Genomic DNA, 8,550 nt, shown 5'->3' on the forward strand with positions numbered 1-8,550 from the left:
TGTCTATCAACGTTAATTATAGCTGACAAGGATGGGGAACACTACCAAGGTCTACTTGTAAACAACATGTACTATACATACATGAATGCTATCCAGCAATTATAAATAATAATGATAACAATGATTGATGCAAGCCACAATATGGCGGAGTCTCCAAAAATTTAACATGGATTAAAAATCCAGACAGTAAATAGCACTTATCGTTCAAGTCTATTGATGTGATATTTTAGAAATGACAAATTCAGACGTGACAGTGGGTGAGGGCACGCTTATGGCCTGGGCTGTAGGCATTGATGGTAAAGAGGTGCAAGAGAATCTTGGGGTGACGGATAGGCTGTTTATCTTAAACAACACATTTATTAGAACTAGTCCAACTGTGCGGTTGAATTGTATGTAGCGTGTACTCCAGTAGGTTGATGTCTACAACCTGTTGAGACTGGTTAAGATCTACTTAGAAAGTGATTGGGACCTTCTAGCCCACTCAGAACAGACAGATTCTGTCCCTTCACATTTCAGCACAGGCTCGGAAGTGTATTCTCTGGAGAGAGTGAAACGGAGTCTTTATTCCAGGGGGCAGTAAACCCTGCTGTGGGCATAGAACCTGCAGAAAAGATGGGGGTGGGGGAGAGTGAAAGGTGGTAACGGAAGGCTGAGACCCCCAGTCCCAGTCTTTCCTCTGGCTTCCAGAACACTGGAACCAGGCAGACAGCACCAGCAGCTCACCTCTCCACCAGCGTGTCCAGCCAGCCTTTAGTGACGACCCTGAAATGTGAGGCAGCCACTGGTCACTGATCATCGGTCACCTGAGGAGGGCCACTTAGACAAAAACCAGAGCCTAAGGTACAGATAAGAAGATAAGCAATAAACCCCATAAAACACACAAAACCGCACAAAACCCCCAGATTAAACAGGAAGGAAGCAGCTAGTAAACAGAGATGGAAATTCTGATCAAAAGAGATACCACAGTACAGACGGTACTTCATCCATGAAGCAGGAAGCAGAAGCACACATGTATTATGTGGAGATACGGACATGCATTGCCCGTGAAAGAGCTAAAAGTTGAATGTGTGGGGCTGGAGAGATGGCTCAGAGGTTAAGAGCACTGTCTGCTCTTCCAGAGGTCCTGAGTTCAATTCCCAGCAACCACATGGTGGCTCACAACCATCTATAATCAGGTCTTGTGCCCTCTTCTGGCCTGTAGTTGCATACATGCAGGCAGAAAGCTGTATGATGTATACATAATAAATAAATGTTTAAAAAAAAAGTTGAATGTGGTTGGCTTTGGGGAGTAAAAATTCTCAACAGAAATTTGTGACTCCGTGATTTTGTGTGTGTGTGTGTGTGTGTGTGTGTGTGTGTGTGTGTGTGTGTGTGAATGCACATGCACATGCTCACACACGCCAGAGGACAGCCTTGGGTATCATTCTTTGGTGATATCCACCTTTCTTTGGAGACAGCGTCTCTCACTGGCCTGGAATCTGCCAGGGAACCAGGATAGCTGGCTCCTGGGTCCCAGGGACCTTTCTGCTGCTGTCCCCAACCTTGGGATTATAAGCACACTACTGTTGGCTTACAAGTGACTCCTTTAGGCTCCTTGCAGGGACCTAGCATCAGAGTCTAGCAAAATCTTGCATCATCATCTGCCTCCATTGCCTGCCTGAGTCAGTTGTGGCAGCAGCAGCTATAATGCTACCCTAGTCTGTCTGTCTGTCTGTCTGTCTGTCTGTCTGTCTGTCTGTCTCTCCCCCTCTCTACTCTCATGTGTTCCTGGTCCACCTCTCTTTTTATCCTTCTCTGTCCCCTCTTCTCTGCCTCTACTCCTTCTCCAGGACTTCACTCCCCTCCCTTCCAAACAAACTACCCTTATACTAGGCCGGTAGCAGGGTGTGATTTCTCAGGGACACACTTTGGCATGGGCCTGCCAGGTACCTCCTTACCCCACCATTGGTGCATTATATTCCATAACAAATACCAGGCTTGCCTGGATGTTATTACATAGGTTCTGGGGCTTGAACTCAGATCCCTCAGCTTCTAAGGCAAGCACTTTACCAACTGCGCCATCTTCCCAGCCTGCATTATAAGCTTTACATTTGCCTCTAAATCTATTTATGCGCTACTTTAGCAAGAATTTGTAGCAATATATCTGTCTGTCCGCATCCATCTGGGAACTTATAAAAATGGTGGGTGAAGTGGATAAGGGCGTGTCTACTTCATTGTGCTCCTGGGACACTAAACTGAGGATGGGAGCAGGTAGGGAGACTTGGCTGCTTGCTGTAGTCCCGAGCAGATGCAGGAGGGGCTTAGGATTCTTAGAACCCCAGGAAGGCGAGGCAAGGCACCCCCGAGTAGACTGGTGAATCCCCTTCTTCAAAACCAGAAAAGGCTGCTCTACAAAAGGTCTTAAGCATGGGCCATGCTGCCGCCAGCCTCCCAGGACGGAACTCACTCTGCATGCCCTTTTCTGTTGGCCCCAGAGGCAGCACAGAAGCTGTCCCCCCTCTTCAGTCAAGAGGATCCTACCCACCTGCCAGTCAGAAAGAGGACCCCAGCAGGACCTATCAGACCACCTACTTCCAACCGAGGAAAATTTCATGGGAATTAGAAAGACAGAATTTAAGAAAATGTCTGCAGCAACAAATACACCCCTAGGGGCTTCAACTAAAGTGATAAAGTATGACTTGGAAATAAGAACATTCTCACAATTACAAAGCTCTAATTTAAAACCCAGTTAAAATAAGTAAACTCTCTTGCTGCTTTGAGTGAGCAGGGACTCTCTTGAGGCTTTGAAAGTATCAGGGAGTGAAGTTACAACTGAAGGAGCAAGGACGCTGAAGCTGGGAAACTTTGTATCTGAGTGTTGCTCTAAAAACAACACAAGCAGTAGAAACAACAGAAAAAGAGACAACAGCGACAGGTTTGTATGACCCAAAGGAGACTTGAGGTCAGGCACAGGACACAGGTTGGTGATTCTAGCACTTGAGAGGTGGAGGTGGGAAGAACAGGAGTTTGAGGCTAGCCTTAGCTCTATAGTGAATTCGAGGCCAACCTGGGCTATGGGACACCCAGTATCAAACAAACAAACACTTGAATACTAAGATCAAAATAAAAATAATAAACATTACACGAATATTTGATAAATATTAAATTAAATATTAAATTAAAATGAAAATAAATAATAAAGATAAGACACATATGTAGTCCTTAAGACTCCAGAAACCAAACAACAAGCTGTAAAGGAAAGAGAATCTAACCGGCTCTGAGAAAACCCGCTGCTGTGTAGACACCTGAGGCCGTGGAAACGCCTCCATGCTCAGACTCAGAGCCAAGAATCTTGGCCAAAGAACTTAACTGTGAGGACTCCAGAAGAGGAGACATTTCCAGATACACAACGTTATCCCACGAACTGTTTCGTAAGGTAGCCTACGCAAACCAAGCTTAAATGTGAAGTATAAATAAGTCCCAAACTTGCAGTAACAAATTAGACAAATGCCGTAAGAAACATCGAACAGCAACACGCCAGTAAACTAAGTGGGTCGTGATAAGGTGATTTTAAGTGATCATAAATTGGAATGGATGGGAGCTATGATGTCAGGTTATTTCAGCCAAGTCCAGGGTTTGGAACAGGGGAGTTCGTGGGATTGGGAGAGGGACCAGGGAAAGGGGGGAGTGAAATCTGAAGTCATCTGCTCTGAGCTGCCCTGAGCTGAAGGGTTGTATCGCTATATTCTTATAATCATGAATTCTGGGTCTAATACAGCTTGGAAACGAAAAGTAACTATTAGTAAACCCAGATGAAAAAATTTCCCAAATACCCAAAATGAGGCAGGGAAACCATGAGAAGCTCCCGCAGGATGGGAGGATGTGGGAGATAAAGGAGGAATTAAGCCGTCCTCCCCAGAGGCCCCTCTTTTAAAGACAGCGTCTCACAATGTTACTCCTGGCTGACCTAAACTCCCTGTGCAGACTAAGATGGCTTTGAACTCAGAAATTTGCCTGCCTCTGCCTCTTTAGCGTGCTGGTCATCATGCCTGGTCCTTTGACCTTTGATTCTCTGTCTCTCCTTGGCTCTCTCTGTTCCTCTCTGTCTCTCTCTGTTCCTCTCTGTCTTTCTTTCTCTCCTTGCCCAATCTCTCTCCCTCTCCCTTTCTCCCTCTTTCCCTGTTCCCTCCCTCTCTCTCTCCATCTCTTTCTTCCCCTTATCTCCCCCTCCCTCTGTCTCCCTCCCCCTCTTCTTCTCTCTCCATCTCTTTCTGCCCCATCTTTCCCCCTTCCTCTCTCCCTTCCCCTGTTCCTTTCTCCCCCCTTCTCTCTCTTTCTCTCTCTCCCTCTCTCCCTCTAAACAATAATCCTATGTATCAAATGCTTTTATAATTAAAAACAAAGCTGTAAGAAACCCCACAAGGACATCATGTGCAGACTCAAGAGGGCACCATGCATAGCTCGTCTGGAGCCTGCTTCCCACCATGGCTTCTTTTCTTTCCCAGCATGCCTACCTCCCTTTCTCTTCAGAAACAATGAGTAATGCTTGTCACTAGGGAAAAGAGCTGGAGAGTGATATGTAGATAGCCCTGGGAGGCCCCAAGGAACATGTGACAAGCAGAGATAGCTATCTGTGCACTTACAAGTTTATATTTGTTGATGAAGGGTGCTGTTCTGGCTTGTTCTGTGGGGGATTTGTTGATCTCATCTTCTGGAAAAAAAAATTGGACTGTGTTATAAGATTCAGAAGATGCCGCATCAGAAGCCATAGGAGCAGTGGTTGTCAACCGTCCTGAAGCTGTGATCCTTTAAAACAGTTGCTTGTGTTGTGGTGACCCCAGAACCATAAAATTACTTTGTTGCTACTTTGTAATAGCAATTTTACCACTGTTAGGTATTGTAGTGCAAATGTCCGTGTTTCATGACGATTTTAGGTGACCCCTGTGAAAGGGCTGTTAGGCAAACCAAAGGGTCTCGACCCGCAGGTTGGGAGACACTGCATAGGGAGATCAGTGTTTGGAGAGACTCCTGACTCAGAAGTTGAGGTGGCTGAGGTCAGAGGTTAGTGTTGGGTATCTTCCGTGGTTATTCTCCACTTTAGTTTTTGACACAGGGTTTCTCACCGAACCTAGAGCTCTCTCGCTGTCCAGTCATATCCGCTGTGTCCTTTTCCTCCATAGCCCGGGGACGACAGGTGTCCACTGCACCCAGCTTTTTATGTGGGTGCTGGGAATCTAAAGTAAGGTCCTCACGTGGATACGAGCACTGTAGCAGCTGAGTCACTTCCCCAGCCCCGTGGCTCTGCCATTTCTGTGAGCTACATATCATTGTGCGTGTAGATGACACTAAAGCACAGGGCCGCTACATTGCTCACAATTCTCCAAGTATTCGTTGAATAAATAATGAGGTACTGCTCGGTTGTGTGACTAAGGTTACTCTCAATGTGAACTGTGCCGAAACCGTCTTGAGCTGGCCTGGTGCCCTGTCCGGCTCAATACTCAGCATGCCCTGAGAATTTTCTCCTGGTGCTCCCCTGAACACAGACAATCACGTCCACAGAGCCATCGACTACCTGGTGTTCGTTCTCCAAGGCCAACGTTGTGACCACCATGAAGTGCTCGAACTGCAGCTGTGGGTTCTCTCCATGATGCTCTTGAAATGAACTTCTTCAAGTTGGGATTGGAGTTGACCCGGGGCTCCCCCTGCACCCAGGAAGTAGAACTTGAAGTTGGTCCTGATGCTGTAGCTCAGAGACAGCTTCCCCGAGGAGCCTGTGAACTCCTGCAGGCTGCTGAAGGGCTCCTGCTTTCTGTTCTCCATTTATTTGTCCATTTTATGTCAAGGTGGACCTCAGCAGGAAGTAGGAAAACCGTGTTTTGTATAACCAGTTCCAGAATATTCAGCAAGCACATGGGAAACGCCAGGATTCTGATAACCGGAAAGTCTTGTGAAACTGGGAATAAAAAATAAGAAAGGTGGTGCCCCAGATGCCAACCTCTGAACCTTTACTGGGAAAGAGAGGCTGGGAATGTTCACCACAGGACAGATGTGCCATTGATCAGCTGCCGTGGTGACATCTCTGTTTTTGGGTCTTTGTGAGGGGTGCAGAACCTGAGCACACTGTATTGTTCCGTTCATCAGTGCTTAAGCCCCATGGGATAGAGACTGCTGAGACCCACTTTACAGATACATAAGTAGAGTCTCATAGAGGTCAGTTACAAGGCTAAGGTGACAAAGCTAAGTTACAAAGCTAAGGTGAGGCTGCTCCCCTATCCCTTCCACTGGAGACCTGTGCAGCTTCCCCCGAGGTGACTGGACTCTTACAGTGTGGGATGTCATGAGGAGAGAGACTAGAGAAAATTTACATATGGGATGGGGAGTGAGGGAAGCCCTCAGTGAATGAAATCCAGAGTGAATGTGTGCTGTTGTTATAGGCACCGCGTGTCAAGGACCCGGATATCTGAGACCCATGGGAAATGTTAAAACCACCATCAGGATAGGTATAGGCAAAGTCTTCCCTTCCGTGTGTGTGGAAAACAAACGCCCTGGCTTCCTCTGCTCCCAGATACTTACAGCCTGGAGACGACTGCTCCTGTACCTTAGCGGACTCCGCCTCCCTGTTCAGCTCTATCAGTGACCCAGTCTCCCCGTTCAACTGCTCTAATAAACATGCTGAGCTTCCGGGGTACCGTGACATCTTCATCAGGGAGCCCAGAGCACCCAATGCCACCGTTTCTGTCTCTGTGTGTTTGTCTTTTCTTCTTCTTTTTTTAAAAATATATTTATTTATTTTACTTATGGCAGTGGGGGGAATTGAACTTAGGACTTCACAGTTGCTAGGCAAGCACACACCACCAGTGAATCATACTCCCAGCCCTATTTGTCTTTTCTTTATCCCCTCAATAACCCAGATAAGCAAAGAGGAAAATGGGAGGGAGGGAAGTTGATTCAGGCACAATGGCTCCAATATGTAATCCTAGCAATAACTTGGACAAGCAAATCCCTGGAGCTGTGCTGGAGAAGGCGGGATGCGTCTGCCAGAAGCAGACCTGGACAGCCTCTCTAGAGCCTCACTTGGCCTGGGCCACCTGCCGGGAGCATCTGGATACATGAATGATCTCTGCTCTCAGCTTCTCTTCCTGTCATAGATCTGGGGTTTTTCTCCTGTGCTTTGCCACGTCTCTTATGCACATTCCTTTGGCTCCTGCTGCATCCATTTGCATAGTCTCTCATGTTTAAGATTCCGTGGGCATAGGTCTCACCTGTTGTAAATAGGCCTTCCTCTAAGCTTGCTTCCTGCTTAAGACAACTTTTCTGTCACTTTTCCTTCCTTCCAAAGGGTCCTTCTGGAACTGGAGGTGGCTCTGTGGGTAAAGGTGCTTAACACCAAGTCTAGCTAGCTACCTGTGTTTGATCCCCGGAACCCACATGGTGGACAGAGAGAGATGACTCTAAGCTTCCTTCCGACATACACACCGTGTAGCATATTCTCTGCTTCGAACTTACGATAATAATAAATAATGGCTAAATATGTAAAATTTCAAAAGGTCCTTTCAATTTCTGCTTCCTCATGCCACTGAAACCTCATCCTACTGATGTCTGACTTTTTGTTTTTCATTCAATAAAGTTTTATTTTCCCAAATGTACAGCTGATTGAATCTGTTCATGCATCTTCACCCGCAGCTGGGGCGTCGCTACCCTTTGTGTTTCTGGTGCAAATTACTTGGGCTCTTTGCTTTGAAACCAGCTTGATAAGTCCTTCACTAAGTAGCTCCTTGCCCTGTCCAAGGAACCTTGAATCTCCCGTCTCTCAGAGACCACGGCTGGAGTAATAAGCTGTAGTTGGGAACTTCCTTATAGAGTTTGTCAGATGTAGCTTTGTCAAGGTTGTTCAGCTTGTCCCGAACTTTGCCTTTGGACCACTTCTTTTTGGCTTTGCCACCAGATTTATTTGCTGGATCTTTGTCTTTTTTGGCCGACTTTTCGGCATCTTTCTTCTTGTCGTCTTTGGGCAGCACGGCGAAAATCAGAGAGTAGTGTGGATCACTGCGGCCTCACTAAGATGTCCGACATCTGACTTCTTAACCCTCATCAGCAATGAGGGTGCACAGAGACCATGGTCCAGGAGGGAAGGCTTATGTAATAACAAAAAAGGAGGTGGTTAGAGCAAGGACAAGGGTGGAGAGGGCATGGGAATTCTAGGAAGAAGAGGTTGAGAGTGGAGTGGAGTTCTGGAGATGATAGCAACTGATGTCCCAGGGACAGGAGGAGCCACTTTGTCCTCATTCTGGAGGGATGGATGGATGGATGGAGGGAGGGAGGGAGGGAGGGAGGGAGGAGGCCATTTGCGGAGGCAGAAAGGTGGTGGAGTTTCTCCCAGAGGGCCTTTCCTCAGTGAAGAAGAACACGATGATTCTCTGTGGAGAGGAGGGGACAGGGGTAGGACCTTGGACAGAAAGAGGGCCCTGAAGCTGTCTCAAAGCAATGGAGATGCCTGGCAGAGGCTGCAGCTCAAAGGGCTGGGAAGCAGCACCTACTAGTCGCGTGGAGGATGCAGCTAAACTGGGTCAT

The 8,550-nt window shown here is 47.1% G+C and overlaps 1 pseudogene; it reads right to left on the reverse strand.

Moving 5' to 3' along the window:
- Positions 1-7,642: 7,642 nt before the first annotated feature.
- On the reverse strand, positions 7,643-8,550 carry LOC103692999 (40S ribosomal protein S25 pseudogene; annotated as a pseudogene).

The sequence above is a fragment of the Rattus norvegicus genome, chromosome 7 (genome assembly GCF_036323735.1).
Source record: "Rattus norvegicus strain BN/NHsdMcwi chromosome 7, GRCr8, whole genome shotgun sequence".
Classification (NCBI taxonomy): Eukaryota; Metazoa; Chordata; class Mammalia; order Rodentia; family Muridae; genus Rattus; species Rattus norvegicus.